Genomic DNA, 17,260 nt, shown 5'->3' on the forward strand with positions numbered 1-17,260 from the left:
TCAACCTGGTTTTTGATTGCCACTTTAAAAAAAAAACAGGAGAAATCTCCCAAAATCCCTCACTTTCTGATTATCACACTCAATTACATTCCCCCCCCCCCTCCCCTCGTGATGTCTATCAATTGACTGTCTAACTAGACAGTGTCTATCTGTTATACCACACCCGCAAATAACATAAAGGCACTTATGTCTTTGTATTGCAATATGCTTTGTTCCAGGAATAAATTGCTCCTTTTTTTTTATTTGCTTCGACTTGTGGATGCTCATTACTGTATATTTACATTACTTAATAAGACAAACTGCTCCTGGAAGACAATCATACCTGCCTTCTGTCCCAGAAGGAGTCGGAGACTCTGGATTTTTCGAGTAGTCCCTCAAATTTCCAGTGGGTGGATCTCCCACATCCCATCTACTTCTGGAATGGTTAACTTTACATCAGGGAAACCCCATGCTGTGTGTGTCTCCCTGCTACAGCATTATACCCCCAGCTGGTTCAGCCAGGAGCTGATTATTGGAAAATAGGGGGGAACACACCAAGGTCATGGATTCGATTCCCACCAAATGCCCTATCTGTGTAGAGATTGCGTGTTCTCTGCATGTTTGCGTGGGATTCTCTGGGTACCCTGGTTTCCTCCCACAAATTCAAAAATATGCTGGTAGGTTGATTGATTTCTGACAAAAAAAGACGTGTGTGTGTGTGTGTGTGTGTGTGTGTGTGTGTGTGTGTGTGTGTGTGTACATGGGTAGACAAGATGGGCTAAGCAGTTCTTGTCTGCTGACAATGGGCACACACTAGAACGACGGGCAAATTATGTAATGGTAGTTACTATTTCATTCATCCCAGAACAAATGACATAGGCCCTCATTCCGAGTTGTTCGCTCGCAAGCTGCTTTTAGCAGCTTTGCACACGCTAAGCCGCCGCCTACTGGGAGTGAATCTTAGCTTATCAAAATTGCGAACGAAAGATTAGCAAATTTGCGAATAGACACTTCTTAGCAGTTTCTGAGTAGCTCCACACTTACTCGGCATCTGCGATCAGTTCAGTCAGTTTCGTTCCTGGTTTGACGTCACAAACACACCCAGCGTTCGGCCAGACACTCCTCCGTTTCTCCAGCCAGTCCCGCGTTATTCCCAGAAACGGTAGCGTTTCACACACACCCATAAAACGTCCAGTTTCCGCCCAGAAACACCCACTTCCTGTCAATCACATTACGATCATCAGAACGAAGAAAAAACCTCGTAATGACGTGAGTAAAATACCTAACTGCATAGCAAATTTACTTGGCGCAGTCGCACTGCGGACATTGCGCATGCGCATTAGCGACTAATCGCTCCGTTGCGACAAAAAAATAACGAGCGAACAACTCGGAATGACCCCCATAGAGCATATACTCTGTACAATCATTCAAGAGACAATACGATATATTAAATCGTTGGATGACATACGATTTATCATGGCTCTGGTACACGCAGGGGCGGACTGGTATGCCGGGATGCCGGACTTGATTCCGTTTGGCCAGTCCAGTCATCCCCTCATTGGCTGACTGTCACCCCACTATGCAGGCCGCCAGCCGCGATCGCGGCAGCGTTAACTGAAGCTTCTGAGCATGTGCAGAAGCTCAGTGAAGCGTTTAAAAAATGGCTGCCTTCGGAGCTGCTGTTCACCTCCCCTGAACCATATATAAATTATAAACAGGGTTGGACTGGCCCAAAGGGTTACAGAGGAAACCACCGTTTGGCCCTACTGCCTGGGGCCCCACTCCTTCCTCTAGGGATCAGGCTCCGGACTGTGCACTTGTATTATACATGGTAGATATGTTGCATTACACTGCACAAGTCTATTGTGTATTTCAAGCCTCTGTGGGCTGACCACACCCCTAAGTATGGGCCCCTATCACTGTATTCCCCCGGTGGGCCCTTCACGCCCCAGTCCGACACTGTATATAAACATTTGCAAAATTGTTGCCCAGCTGGGTCTGTAGAGGTGGTGCACTTAAAACGCAGGTATGACTATTCGGTGAGACTTTTGGCAGAGTCAATTAAGAACAGTGTTATCTGCTTGATGATCTGACAAAACATGCAAAAGTATACACTTTTAACTTGTAACCTGCCTTTTCCTTAATGAATGTGCAAGTTTCTCTCTTTGTGTGCCTCTTCTGTTTTGAAGATTGTTTCTTGCAAGATTTTAGTCTTTTTTTTTATATTTCATTTTTATGAAAGAGTTTCTAACGGGGGTAATTCCAAGTTGATCGCAGCAGGAAATTTTTTAGCAGTTGGGCAAAACCATGTGCACTGCAGGGGGGGCAGATATAACATTTGCAGAGAGAGTTAGATTTGGGTGGGTTATTTTGTTTCTGTGCAGGGTAAATACTGGCTGCTTTATTTTTACACTGCAATTTAGATTGCAGATTGAACTCACCACACCCACATCTAACTCTCTCTGCACATGTTATATCTGCCTCCCCTGCAGTGAACATGGTTTTGCCCAACTGCTAACAAAGATCCTGCTGCGATCAACTCAGAATTACCCCCAACGTACGGGTGAATAGGGGGGATACAGAAAAAAAAGGGAGAAGGGGGAATGGAGGGGGGTGGGAATAGGGTGATACAAATCTGATATAGACAAGGTTACATTGTAGTCATTTAACACGAGTTTGTACAGAATTCAAATACATATATACATATTTATATACTGGATCTTCATATAAGTCAATGATATAAATTCAGGGTACAACACTAGCCTAACAAAGGTCTGTGAAGAGATATTGTGAGCAAACAGAATGGGAGATTTATCACACTGGGTTATATGACCTATACCACAGGTTCTCAAACTCGGTCCTCAGGACCCCACACAGTGCATGTTTTGCAGGTCTCCTCACAAAATCACAAGTGAAATAATTAGCTCCACCTGCGGACATTTTAAAAAGTGTCAGTGAGTAATTAATACACCCGTGCACCTACTGGGTTACCTGCAAAACATGCACTGTGTGGGGTCCTGAGGACCGAGTTTGAGAACCCCTGACCTATACCATAGGTCTGCAAACTCAGTCCTCATTACCACACAGTGCATGTTTTGCAGGTCTCCTCACAGAATCACAAGTGAAATAATTAGCTCCATCTGTGGACCTTTTAAAATGTGTCTGTGAGTAATTAATACACCTGTGCACCTGCTGGGTTACCTGCAAAACATACACTGTGTGGGGTAATGAAGACCGAGTTTGCAGACCTATGACCTATACGTATGCCAGGAAAGCCAGCGATATAGGTGTTTTGTCGAAATGGAAGAATAGGTCAAGCCAGCTGTCTCGAACTCATAATGGATTGAACAGCTGTTTCAACAGCAGCTACAGTGGGGATCTGGGATGTTGTGCAATCAGGAGTTTGGTTGATATTATGATGTGGCCCATCACATATCGATTATTCGGGGGGAGGGCACCTGGAAAGAAATGTAACGCTAGTGTAGGGTGAGGGGACACGTGGAAGCCCAGGACCTGGGATAAGAGAGTAAAAACTGCAGTCCATAGGGTAGAAAGTGCTGGGCAAGACCAAAATACATGGAGCAGGGTCCAGACATTGCCACAATTACGCCAACACGTATTTAAATTGGACAGGCCAAAGACACAGAGTATCGACGGAGTTAGATATAGGGAGTGCAGAAGCTTGTAAAAATGTTCTATGTGAGACATACATTTAGATAGATGGAAACAAGTATGAAAAACCCTTCTCCATTCCTCTTCCGAAATCGTGTACTGAAGATAGTTTTCCCATTTAACAAGGGAGGATAATTTCGAGGAAGAATGGAGGTCAATAAGGAAATTATACCACCTTGTTATACCCCCTTTATTGTCAAGTCTGACCACTAAGTATTTAGGTATTGTGGAAACTGTGGCGATATTGAGATGTTGTACAACCAGTGACGTAATTGTAAATATTTATAAAAGTCCCTATGGGACAGCGAGAATTTAGATTGAATTTGGCTAAATTACAGTAGAGCTCCGTCTGTGGTAGCCAATTTAAAATCTGGGATCAGGGATGCCCTCTAGTCAAAGATCAATGGATGGGACAATAGTACCATCAAGCATAGAAATCAATTCTACCCATGCCTTACGCGCTGATCGTGCCACCACAGAACGCGTAAGGAGGTGCGAACCCTCTGATCCCGGTAGCCAGAGGACATCAGCAATTGGGAATGGAGATATCAAACCCTTTTCCAAGAGCACCCATGGTTTAGAGTTGTCTTCTGCCATCCATGCACCTAACAGAGAGAGAATACTGTACATGCTAATTGGTACAGACGGATGTCTGGGAATGCTAATCCCCACGGACTGTTTTGGGAGAGACATTGTGGAGCGAGCTAACCGAGGTTTTGCTCCCTTCCATACGTATCTAATAAAGACCGAATTAAACTGGGATATTAAAGATTTAGGTACCAAAATAGGGATGGTTCTAAACAAATATAATAGTTTGGGTAGTACCATAATGTTTAGGGCCGCGATCCAACCCATCCAAGTCACATTATGCATCATCCAATCTGTTAGGAGTAAGGTCATTTTATGCAGCAGAAGGGGAAGTTACAAGTAATAAGATCTGAGATTCTCGGGGTGATTTGAATTCCCAGGTATTTTAGGCTCCTGTCCTGCCAAGCATACTCATACTGAGACTTCAAAGAGTGCAGTTGGGTTGGGGAAAAATTTATTGGGAAGGCTTCTGTCTTGGAGGTATTGAGATTATAATAGGAAATAGAGGAGTATTTCTCCAGGATCATATGTAGGTGATGGAGTGATGTGTCCGGGTCTACTAATGTAAGGAGCACGTTGTCAGCAAATAAACTAATTTTATATTCACGACCAAAAACCACCGGACCCAGTACATACATCTCAGTTTGGATAGCCTCCACCAGGGGTTCTATCGCTAAGGCAAAGACTATTGGTGATAATGCACATCCATGACGAGTGCCATTAGTAATCTGAAATGTGGAGGAAAGAATACCGTTCACAAAGACTCTCGCCTTTGGGTTAGAGTACAATGCAGCTATAGAAGATAGAGCCCTGCCTTCAATCCCGAACTACCTAAGAACTGCGTAAAGATATCCCAAATGCAATCTGTCAAATGCCTTCTCCGCATCCAGCAAAAGAAGAGGTTCCGAGAAAGCAGAGAAGGCATCCAGCACATTGATAATCCTCCTGGTATTATCCGGGGATTGTCTACCCTGAACAAAACCAACTTGGTCGTGGTTGACCCGGGACGGGAGCAATGGGTTCAACCTGTTAGCTATCAGTTTAGCATATATCTTAAAATACGTGTTCAAGTGGGCTATGGGACGGTAATTAGTTACTAACGCTGAGTTTTTTCCTGGTTTAGGAAAGGCGACTATCCTAGCCTTGAGCATTTCAGTGGGGAAAGACCGTGAACAGGAAGCTTCATTAAATATCGGGAGTAAAACTGGGATTAAAACCTCTTGGAAACATTTATAAAATTTGTTAGTATAGCCATCCAGGCCAGGCGCTTTATCTGCTGGCAGAGAGTGGATAACGTGTTGAAGTTCCTTCTCTGACCATGGGAGCTCCAAGGCCTGGAGCTCTGTCATCTCTAAATGTGGGAGCAACATCTTCCCCAGAAAATTATTAATATCTACAGGCATTGGCTGGGGGATTGAGGAGTACTCCTTCAAATTGTATAAGGAGGCGTAATAATTGGCAAAGGCAGAAGCTATAGCTGCGGGATCAGATACTTTCATACCTCGGGAGTCTGAAACTACCTTCACTCGTTCCTTTGCCGTTTTCGCTCTCAATTTCCTAGCCAACATTTTGCCCGCCCTGTCACCTTGGACATAAAATTTTTGTTTCAGCTTAAATAGAATTCTTTGAACTTCAGATAATGGGAGTACATTCCATTCCTCTCTAACCTTAAGAAGATCCCGATAAACGGATTTATTAGAGGGGGAAGATTTAAAATTATTCTCAAGATCTACCAACCTGTTGTCGACGTACCTCTGATGGACCTCCCTCTGACTACGCAAATGTGTGGCTGCTTTAATTGCAGATCCATGAATTACTGCCTTCAGGGCGCACCAGTGCGTAAACAAGGAGGTGTCTTCTGGGTTGTTCATCTCTAAATACAGGGAGAGAGTTTGGGCAATCAAAGACTTAGCCTCCACATTAGAGAGAAGATGTTCGCCAAGACGCCAGGGGTGAGGAGGCGTTTGAAAGGTATGAAGGTCCCAGTATAAGCTCAAAGCAAAGTGATCAGACCATGTTACCGGTAGGATCAAAGCTTTTCTAACTTGCTGGAGAGTCCATTTATCTGCAAAGGCCAGATCAATTCTGGAGAAGGACCCATGGACAGGGGAATAAAAATGAAAGTCTCTATCATTTGGGTTCCTAGCTCTCCAAACATCATATAGTTCGTATTCATGTATTATGTGTCTAGACGCCGAGGAAAGATGCACCTAGGTAAAGCCTTCATGGAGCGGTGCGTGGATTGTTTGTCTATATTTGGTTCCAAAACCATATTGAAATCCCCCAAAATCAATAAAGAGCCATTGCTACAGGATTGAAGGGCTTTACAAAATTTTCTAACGAAAGGGACTTGCTTGGAATTAGGGATGTAGACAACCACCACTGTAACTGGTTTGTCATCCAGCTTACCCACCAATATCAGATATCGACCATTGGGGTCAGAGAGCTGCCTATCCAATATAAAATGACATTAGCTGGATACCAAGAGAGCAACCCCTTCCTTTTTACTGGGACCATTAGACATATAAGTAAGGGGAATCATATTATTTAAAAAAAGTTGGGGGAGAAGAGGCCATAAAATGGGTTTCCTGTAAGGCTACGATGTGGGCTTTGAGTTTAGCGAAGTGGGTCAATGCTAGTTTCCGCTTATTCAGGTAATTGAGACCCTTAACATTTAAAGATATGACCTTAACCATGTTAGGTTTGTAATAGAGTTATACAACAATAAAGACTTGTAATGAACCAAAAAGACATGTATATGCATATAGGAGTACAGAAGAGAATAACAATCAACGCAGGTAATCTTGAATTCCCTGTCATCTGGAAAAAAATGGAAGCCAAAGGAAGGGAGCAGGGGAAAGATTTAAAAAAAAAAAAGGGAAAGAAGGTAAACAAACAAACAAACAAACAAACAAGAGAGAGGCGGCACATAGAGGTGTGTGGCATAGACTGCCACCACCATCAGTCAGAACAGAACCAAACTAGATATTACATGCAAATGAACGTATAAAACCGAAAACATTCTGGGTTTCCCAGTGACTAGGCATTAGTAATGGGACACCTGAAATGGAACATGGCGAGTAAGTATAAAATCAAGCCTGTGGGAGAGCAACTCATACAATCAACAACAGCAGGGTAGAGGGAATCGCTTCCAGGTTCCAATTAACCAAAAGTCGAGTCCCGTCAGCTGGTGTAGTGACAAGCTACACCGGTATTGAATATTAGCCTTCCAAAGGATTCTGGTGATTGGGGAGAAGGACCTCCTAAGAGCCAACGTGGCAGTCGACAAATCCCCGAAAACCTGGAAGTCACCCAAAGTAGCATCTGTGTCATCTGCGGATCTGGCTGCCTGAAGCACCCATTCCTTAATGTGATAATAATAAAATTGCATAAGAGGGTCCCTAGGAGCATCCTTAGGAGCTGTTCTTGCCTTAGGCAATCGATGAATATGATCCAGTAAAAAGTCTGTTATAGTGACAGTTGGTACCAATTTTGAGAAGAGATCCATGACATATTCCGCCAGATCGGAATTCGAGACAGTCTCCGGGATACCCAGGACTTTAACATTGTTCCGATGTGATCTGTCCTCCAAATCTCCTACTTTACTGCGCAGAGCCGTGACTTCCACCTGAAGGTCGCCATGAAGAGAAATAAGGTCACTATGCGATTTGACAACTTCTTCCAGCTTATTTTCTAAGTGGTCTGTACGCTGGCCTACTGCATCTACAGATTTGTTGACAGGTCTGCAAGGCCAATCTAAATTCCTGTGATATATCAAATTTAAAACGAGTTTAAAAGTTGTTTCATAGCACTAATCGTTAACGGTGCATCATCCCCCATATCAGGCAACACAAGTGTAGATGATGCGGAGGGCTCAAAAGGGTTTCTAAGAGCAGAGAGTAGTTTATGTTTTTTGTCCGTGGAGGGCTTGCCCTTGGACCCTTGGGAGGAGGGGACTGTTTGAAAAAGCTCACAGGTGGGACCCCAAGTGGATCTTTCTGGCATTTAGGCGGCATGATAACTTTTACTGGAGAACTAGATCCCAAGAAACTGGTCACAATAGGCTGGGATAAAGTAGAGAATTACTAGTACAGTTCCGTGTTTGGAGATTACATCGAAAACACACATATAGGGCGAGTGATGGTGGCGTATGGGGGTAATATTACTGCCTGGACATATCTTCCATCTTCACCATATGGTTTTGGGGAGGTCGAACATACACTGGACCAACAGATTATATCACTTTATATCAGTTAAGAAAAATGCATGTAATTATGCCCCCTGGCCACAGGGTGGGGATGGTGTACTGGAAATCTATGCTTGGAAGGAGGACAACAGAAACATGTGTGACGCAATTGACACAGGCCAACACACAAGTCACTGTACAGGGCTAGCACAAGGAGCCTGAGCCGAGGTGTAAGTAATTAGGCAGTGGCACAATGGGTCACACAAAGAGCTGCCAATCTGCCAGGGCACAAGCACAGCACACATGTGGAAAGGGTACACACTCCAGTATAATATTCCTCTTGCAGGGGAGATGACCAGTGAAGGGGATGAGTGGCAATGGTCACGGTCCAGCCAGTGACCAGCACCTTGCACCTTTCCTGGCCGCCTGGTAGAGCGGGAGGGGAATGGAGTGCGCCTGCCTCAGGCAAGATGGCCGCAGTGGCTCCTGCCCGAGAATCCAGCTGCAGCCTCACACCCATGCTGACGTGCCCTCCACAGAGTCCCAGAGAGGCACCAGCAAAGTGCTGGTGTACATGACGGTGGAAGGTTAGAGCGGAAGCCGGGATCCCACTGGGAGTGTATTTTAGCTTAGCAGAAGTGTGAACGGTTGTATCGCAGAGCGGCTACAAAGTATTTTTGTGCAGTTTCAGAGTAGCTCAAAACCTACTCAGCACTTGCGATCACTTCAGACTGTTCAGTTCCTATTTTGACGTCACAAACCCGCCCAGCGTTCACCCAGCCATGCCTGCGTTTTCCCTGGCATGCCTGCGTTTTTCCGAACACTCCCTGAAAATGGTCAGTTGACACCCAGAACCGCCCACTTCATGTCAATCACTCTGCGGCCACCAGTGCGACTGAAATGCTTCGCTAGACCTGTGCAAAACTACATCGTTCGTTGTGGCCGTACGACGCGTGTGCGCATTGCGCCGCATACGCATGCACAGAACTGCCGTTTTTTAGCCTGATCGCTGCGCTGCGAACAAATGCAGCTAGCGAACAACTCGGAATGACCACCAGAGAACGCTTCCTTGCAGCGCTGCCTCTGTCCTTTCCACAGGCACCTCACTCCACTCAACGGTCAGTGTGTTCCTTTTTAAACTCTCAGGGCTGAGTCCCCATATGTTTCACGCTCTGGCTCTGGCCATGAGCGGGTTCAAAGTTCAGATACTGTCTCTTGGGTCCTAACTGCTCCTTTGTAGCTGCATAGGGGATGGACAGACAGGGAGTTTGTAAATTAACGCCTGCAGTCCTGGAAAATCCACAGCACAGGGCAGTACATATAATTCCATTTAAATAAAACAAATGATACCCGTATAAGTTATACAGAAGGTTCTTTAGGCCCATAAAGGGTACTTTAGTAGGGATTCACAGATGATAACACTTTCCAGGAGTTACTTCATCTGGTGACTCCTTACATCGAGCATCAGCACAGCTGGCCGTCCCATTAGACAAGTTATACCGTTGTGTACGGCGCTGTCACAGTATTATTATTATTATTATCCTTTATTTATATGGCGCCACAAGGGTTCCGCAGCGCCCAATTACAGAGTACAAATGCACATTAAAAAATAGGAAAACAGTGACTTACAGTTGAATACAATATAGGACAAGTACAGGGCAACTAAGCATAACTACACCAGTAAACATAGAGATAAGTTCCAGGTGGTCAAAAAACTGTGGGATCTGGGCAGTTGAGGATTATTAAAGTAAGAAAAGTATAAGCACATGAGGGAAGAGGGCCCTACTCGTGAGAGCTTACATTCTAAGGGGAGGGGTAGACAGACAGGGATGACACAGATGGGGTACATAGAGAGCGCTATCATGGTCTGCCGCACACATGACAACTCCCACTGCCGCTACAAGACACCGACTGTTCACCCGCATCTGCGCTGGACACCCACCAGCGCCTCCTGTCTGCCAGCACCTCCCAGAGACATCAACAGCAACTAAACTGAGAGTGGGAAATAGCAGCCAGAGGCTGTTGTGACATATCCAGCTGGGAGGGGGGAGAAGACAGATCCAGTGGAGGTGTCTGCCGCTGGGGCCATGCATGCCAAGGGGCAGACAGGAGCAGGGACAGGGGTGGCTGGCAGCCAGGGAGGGTTACTTGATGGCACAAAGATGGTAAAGACCAGGTGGAGCGGCCGGTGGAAAAAATGCTGCTACTGTAAGAATACTTTCAAAAATAGAAGTGTTAATAGTTTATTTTGATCAAAATGGAAAAGCGAATGAACAAAAGAGAAATCTAAATCAAATCATTATTTGGTGTGACCACCCTTTGCCCTCAAAACAGTATCAATTCTTCTAGGTACACTGGCACACAGTTTTTGTAGGAACTCTGCAGGGAGGTTGTTCCAAACATATTGATGCAATATCATCAGGGAAGCATCTGATTGTCTCCAAATTTATTCTGCAGCAGGACAACTATCCCAAACATACCGCCAATAGCATTAAGGCCTATCTGATATATATATAGAGAGAGAGAAAGTTTAATAAAGATTTTTTTTCTTGAAAGTACTATACAATTAGCACCACATAATGTACTGCTATATTGCAGTTCAATAACATTTATTTATTTATTTTAGTTAAACCACCCAGCAACAAAAGTAAAACTTTTTTTTTATATATACAGGTTGAGTATCCCATATCCAAATATTCCGAAATACGGACTTTTTGAGTGAAAGTGAGATAGTGAAACTTTTGTTTTTTGATGGCTCAATGTACACAAACTTTGTTTAATACACAAAGTTATTAAAAATATTGTATTAAATTACCCCCAGGCTGTGTGTATAAGGTGTATATGAAACATAAATGAATTGTTTGAATATACACACACTTTGTTTAATGCCCAAAGTTATAAAAAATATTGGCTAAAATGACCTTCAGGCTGTGTGTATAAGGTGTATATGTAACATAAATGCCTTCTGTGCTTAGATTTAGGTCCCATCATCATGATATCTCATTATGGTATGCAATAATTCCAAAATACGGAAAAATCCCATATCCAAAATACCTCTGGTCCCAAGCATTTTGGATAAGGGATACTCAACCTGTATATATATATATATATATATATATATATATATATATATATTAGTGATGTGTACCGGACATTTTTCGGGTTTTGGTTTTGGATCCCGTTCCGCGGCCGTGTTTTGGATTCGGACGCGTTTTGGCAAAACCTCCCTGAAAATTTTTTGTCGGATTCGGGTGTGTTTTGGATTCGGGTGTTTTTTTACAAAAAACCCTCAAAAACAGCTTAAATCATAGAATTTGGGGGTCATTTTGATCCCATAGTATTATTAACCTCAATAACCATAATTTACACTCATTTTCAGTCTATTCTGAACACCTCACAATATTATTTTTAGTCCTAAATTTGCACCGAGGTCGCTGGATGGCTAAGCTAAGCGACCCAAGTGGCCGACACAAACACCTGGCCCATCTAGGAGTGGCACTGCAGTGTCAGACAGGATGGCACTTCAAAAAAATTGTCCCCAAACAGCACATGATGCAAAGAAAAAAAGAGGCGCACCAAGGTCGCTGTGTGACTAAGGTAAATGACACAAGTGGCCGACACAAACACCAGGCCCATCTAGGAGTGGCACTGCAGTGTCAGGCAGGATGGCACTTCAAAAAAATTGTCCCCAAACAGCACATGATGCAAAGAAAAAAAGAGGCGCACCAAGGTCGCTGTGTGACTAAGCTAAGCGACACAAGTGGCCGACACAAACACCTGGCCCATCTAGGAGTGGCACTGCAGTGTCAGGCAGGATGGCACTTCAAAAAAATTGTCCCCAAACAGCACATGATGCAAAGAAAAAAGGAGGCGCACCAAGGTCTCTGTGTGACTAAGCTAAGCGACACAAGTGGCCGACGCAAACACCTGGCCCATCTAGGAGTGGCACTGCAGTGTCAGGCAGGATGGCACTTCAAAAAAATTGTCCCCAAACAGCACATGATGCAAAGAAAAAAAAAAGGCGCACCAAGGTCGCTGTGTGACTAAGCTAAGCGACACAAGTGGCCGACACAAACACCTGGCCCATCTAGGAGTGGCACTGCAGTGTCAGGCAGGATGGCACTTCAAAAAAATAGTCCCCAAACAGCACATGATGCAAAGAAAAAAAGAGGCGCACCAAGGTCGCTGTGTGACTAAGCTAAGCGACACAAGTGGCCGACACAAACACCTGGCCCATCTAGGAGTGGCACTGCAGGGTCAGGCAGGATGGCACTTCAAAAAAATAGTCCCCAAACAGCACATGATGCAAAGAAAAAAAGAGGCGCACCAAGGTCGCTGTGTGACTAAGCTAAGCGACACAAGTGGCCGACACAAACACCTGGCCCATCTAGGAGTGGCACTGCAGTGTCAGGCAGGATGGCACTTCAAAAAAATTGTCCCAAAACAGCACATGATGCAAAGAAAAAAGGAGGCGCACCAAGGTCGCTGTGTGACTAAGCTAAGCGACACAAGTGGCCGACACAAACACCTGGCCCATCTAGGAGTGGCACTGCAGTGTCAGGCAGGATGGCACTTCAAAAAAATTGTCCCCAAACAGCACATGATGCCAAGAAAAAAAAAGGTGCACCAAGGTCGCTGTGTGACTAAGCTAAGCGACACAAGTGGCCGACACAAACACCTGGCCCATCTAGGAGTGGCACTGCAGTGTCAGGCAGGATGGCACTTCAAAAAAATTGTCCCCAAACAGCACATGATGCATAGAAAAATGAAAGAAAAAAGAGGTGCAAGATGGAATTGTCCTTGGGCCCTCCCACCCACCCTTATGTTGAATAAACAGGACATGCACACTTTAACGAAACCATCATTTCAGCGACAGGGTCTGCCACACGACTGTGACTGAAATGACTGGTTGGTTTGGGCCCCCACCAAAAAAGAAGCAATCAATCTCTCCTTGCACAAACTGGCTCTACAGAGGCAAGATGTCCACCTCATCATCATCCTCCGATTCCTCACCCCTTTCACTGTGTACATCCCCCTCCTCACAGATTATTAATTCGTCCCCACTGGAATCCACCATCTCAGGTCCCTGTGTACTTTCTGGAGGCAATTGCTGCTGGTGAATGTCTCCACGGAGGAATTGTTTATAATTCATTTTGATGAACATCATCTTCTCCACATTTTCTGGAAGTAACCTCGTACGCCGATTGCTGACAAGGTGAGCGGCTGCACTAAACACTCTTTCAGAGTACACACTGGAGGGAGGGCAACTTAGGTAGAAAAAAGCCAGTTTGTGCAAGGGCCTCCAAATTGCCTCTTTTTCCTGCCAGTATACGTACGGACTGTCCTGACGTGCCTACTTGGATGCGGTCACTCATATAATCCTCCACCATTCTTTCAATGGTGAGAGAATCATATGCAGTGACAGTAGACGACATGTCAGTAATCATTGGCAGGTCCTTCAGTCCGGACCAGATGTCAGCACTCGCTCCAGACTGCCCTGCATCACCGCCAGCGGGTGGGCTCGGAATTCTAAGCCTTTTCCTCGCACCCCCAGTTGCGGGAGAATGTGAAGGAGGAGATGTTGACGGGTCACGTTCCGCTTGACTTGACAATTTTCTCACCAGCAGGTCTTTAAACCTCTGCAGACTTGTGTCTGCCGGAAAGAGAGATACAACGTAGGTTTTAAATCTAGGATCGAGCACGGTGGCTAAAATGTAGTGCTCTGATTTCAACAGATTGACCACCCGTGAATCCTGGTTAAGCGAATTAAGGGCTCCATCCACAAGTCCCACATGCCTAGCGGAATCGCTCTGTTTTAGCTCCTCCTTCAATGTCTCCAGCTTCTTCTGCAAAAGCCTAATGAGGGGAATGACCTGACTCAGGCTGGCAGTGTCTGAACTGACTTCACGTGTGGCAAGTTCAAAGGGTTGCAGAACCTTGCACAACGTTGAAATCATTCTCCACTGCGCTTGAGTCATGTGCATTCCCCCTCCTTTGCCTATATCGTGGGCAGATGTATAGGCTTGAATGGCCTTTTGCTGCTCCTCCATCCTCTGAAGCATATAGAGGGTTGAATTCCACCTCGTTACCACCTCTTGCTTCAGATGATGGCAGGGCAGGTTCAGGAATGTTTGGTGGTGCTCCAGTCTTCGGCACGCGGTGGCTGAATGCCAAAAGTGGCCCGCAATTCTTCGGGCCACCGACAGCATCTCTTGCACGCCCCTGTCGTTTTTTAAATAATTCTGCACCACCAAATTCAATGTATGTGCAAAACATGGGACATGCTGGAATTTGCCCAGATGTAATGCACGCACAATATTGGTGGCGTTGTCCGATGTCACAAATCCCCAGGAGAATCCAATTGGGGTAAGCCATTCTGCGATGATGTTCCTCAGTTTCCGTAAGAGGTTGTCAGCTATGTGCGCCTCTTATGGAAAGTGGTGATACAAAGCGTAGCCTGCCTAGGAACGAGTTGGCGTTTGCGAGATGCTGCTACTGGTGCCGCCGCTGCTGTTCTTGCTGCGGGAGGCAATACATCTACCCAGTGGGCTGTCACAGGCATATAGTCCTGAGTCTGCCCTGCTCCACTTGTCCACATGTCCGTGGTTAAGTGGACATTGGGTACAACTGCATTTTTTAGGACACTGGTGACTCTTTTTCTGAGGTCTGTGTACATTTTCGGTATCGCCTGCCTAGAGAAATGGAACCTAGATGGTATTTGGTACCGGGGACACAGTACCTCAATCAAGTCTCTAGTTGCCTCTGAATTAACGGTGGATACCGGAACCACGTTTCTCACCGCCCAGGCTGCCAAGGCCTGTGTTATCCGCTTTGCAGCAGGATGACTGCTGTGATATTTCATCTTCCTCGCAAAGGACTGTTGGACAGTCAATTGCTTACTGGAAGTAGTACAAGTGGTCTTCCGACTTCCCCTCTGGGATGACGATCGACTCCCAGCAGCAACAACAGCAGCGCCAGCAGCAGTAGGCGTTACACTCAAGGATGCATCGGAGGAATCCCAGGCAGGAGAGGACTCGTCAGACTTAGGAAAAAAATTGTGTTCCCTAATGCACACCGAGTGAATAATATTACTATATAATAATAGTCAGATAATACGGAGATCTTAGTTGCGTATATCTGCAGATATAGGGTTAAGCCCCCAGGCCGATCGACAAGGCTTCTCCGTCACTGGGGGTCCCTAATACTAGGTATGGGCCTGGGGTGCAGGACCCCACAATGTCGGCACAGGTCGGCCACCCCAGGTCAGCACACAGGTGAAAATTAATAGGGGTTAATAAGAAGCACAGAAGTGCTATGTAAGTGGTGTGATTAAAAAATATATACAAAGTGATAGGAAAAATAATAAGTGTTAATAAAGTGTTAGGGTGTGCCGACCTGCAACAGCCCACCCATACCGACACAGGGGCCACTGCACCCCACACCCACCCCATAAATAATTACATATATATATATCTGGGTTAAATTCCCAGTGTAAGGCCACATGGTAATGGCACCTACAGCATCTGAGAGCCAGCTTACCTGGGGATACCCCTGACTTCCCCTATGGCACTACTAGAGTCAGCAATCCCTCCTAATGCTGACCCATTTGTGCCTCTCTATATACAATACACAAGGTGGGAAGCTGCTCAATCAGATTGTAATGTCACTCAGGTGCTAAAAGGGGAGGGGTAATTCTGTGTAGGAAAAAAATTGTGTTCCCTAATGCACACCGAGTGAATAATATTACTATATAATAATAGTCAGATAATACGGAGATCTTAGTTGCGTATATCTGCAGATATAGGGTTAAGCCCCCAGGCCGATCGACAAGGCTTCTCCGTCACTGGGGGTCCCTAATACTAGGTATGGGCCTGGGGTGCAGGACCCCACAATGTCGGCACAGGTCGGCCACCCCAGGTCAGCACACAGGTGAAAATTAATAGGGGTTAATAAGAAGCACAGAAGTGCTATGTAAGTGGTGTGATTAAAAAATATATACAAAGTGATAGGAAAAATAATAAGTGTTAATAAAGTGTTAGGGTGTGCCGACCTGCAACAGCCCACCCATACCGACACAGGGGCCACTGCACCCCACACCCACCCCATAAATAATTACATATATATATATCTGGGTTAAATTCCCAGTGTAAGGCCACATGGTAATGGCACCTACAGCATCTGAGAGCCAGCTTACCTGGGGATACCCCTGACTTCCCCTATGGCACTACTAGAGTCAGCAATCCCTCCTAATGCTGACCCATTTGTGCCTCTCTATATACAATACACAAGGTGGGAAGCTGCTCAATCAGATTGTAATGTCACTCAGGTGCTAAAAGGGGAGGGGTAATTCTGTGTAGGAAAAAAATTGTGTTCCCTAATGCACACCGAGTGAATAATATTACTATATAATAATAGTCAGATAATACGGAGATCTTAGTTGCGTATATCTGCAGATATAGGGTTAAGCCCCCAGGCCGATCGACAAGGCTTCTCCGTCACTGGGGGTCCCTAATACTAGGTATGGGCCTGGGGTGCAGGACCCCACAATGTCGGCACAGGTCGGCCACCCCAGGTCAGCACACAGGTGAAAATTAATAGGGGTTAATAAGAAGCACAGAAGTGCTATGTAAGTGGTGTGATTAAAAAATATATACAAAGTGATAGGAAAAATAATAAGTGTTAATAAAGTGTTAGGGTGTGCCGACCTGCAACAGCCCACCCATACCGACACAGGGGCCACTGCACCCCACACCCACCCCATAAATAATTACATATATATATATCTGGGTTAAATTCCCAGTGTAAGGCCACATGGTAATGGCACCTACAGCATCT

This window comes from Pseudophryne corroboree, chromosome 6 (assembly GCF_028390025.1).
Source record: "Pseudophryne corroboree isolate aPseCor3 chromosome 6, aPseCor3.hap2, whole genome shotgun sequence".
NCBI lineage: Eukaryota > Metazoa > Chordata > Amphibia > Anura > Myobatrachidae > Pseudophryne > Pseudophryne corroboree.